Raw genomic sequence first — 651 nt, 5'->3', positions numbered from 1 at the left:
GGAGCCCGAGCCGGAGCCGGAGCCGGGCCGTCGCCGTCACCACCCCCAGCAAGGGCGCCGGTGTTCTTCTCTCGGCAACGCTCCTGGAAAAAGGTCTTTTCCCTCCCCCGTAGACACGGGGATGAGCTGCCGCCAAGCGTTTGCCTGCTTAACGCATCACAGGCGAGAGAGGATGCGGACTGCAAAGGAGCAGCATGCCTGGTTTTTGTTCCTTGCAATCGTAGAGGGAATAAAGCGTGTGTGTGTGTGTGTGAAAGGAGATAACGCCGATGTTTACTCGTGTTCCCGCGGTAATCTTAAAGGAGATTTGCTACGAAAGTCAATGACACTTCACGCGGAAAATACTAGCTGTGCTCGCCGCCGAGTGCCCGCCCGCCTGTGCCGCGCCGCCCGTAGTGGCACACCGCGGGGGTTCCCTTCCGGAGGGGCTCCCACCCTCAGGAGGGAGCAGAGGGCAAGAAGTTGCCTCTATCCCACAGCCTGGCCGAGGGCAAGAAGTTGCCTCCATCCCACAGCCTGGCCGGGCGCCCCCGTGGCGGCGCTCTGGTGCCCACGCAGACACCCAGGGACCCGGCCCGGGAGGTGACACCGGGAGAGGCGGCCCGGGAGACCCCGACCCTGCCCTGGCCGAGCGGAGCACCCCTTCCCCGC

General features: G+C 64.7%; 1 protein-coding gene across 1 annotated transcript in view; it reads right to left on the bottom strand.

The window, feature by feature from the left end:
* The window catches only part of NXPH1 (neurexophilin 1), a 141,022-nt gene that overhangs the window by 140,062 nt on the left and 309 nt on the right, over positions 1–651 (bottom strand). The window lies entirely within an intron of this gene.

Source organism: Corvus brachyrhynchos, unplaced genomic scaffold, assembly GCF_000691975.1.
Source record: "Corvus brachyrhynchos isolate BGI_N302 unplaced genomic scaffold, ASM69197v1 scaffold142, whole genome shotgun sequence".
Classification (NCBI taxonomy): Eukaryota; Metazoa; Chordata; class Aves; order Passeriformes; family Corvidae; genus Corvus; species Corvus brachyrhynchos.
The sequence above is the reverse complement of the archived record's forward strand: the minus strand, read 5'-3'. Positions and strand labels throughout refer to the sequence as shown.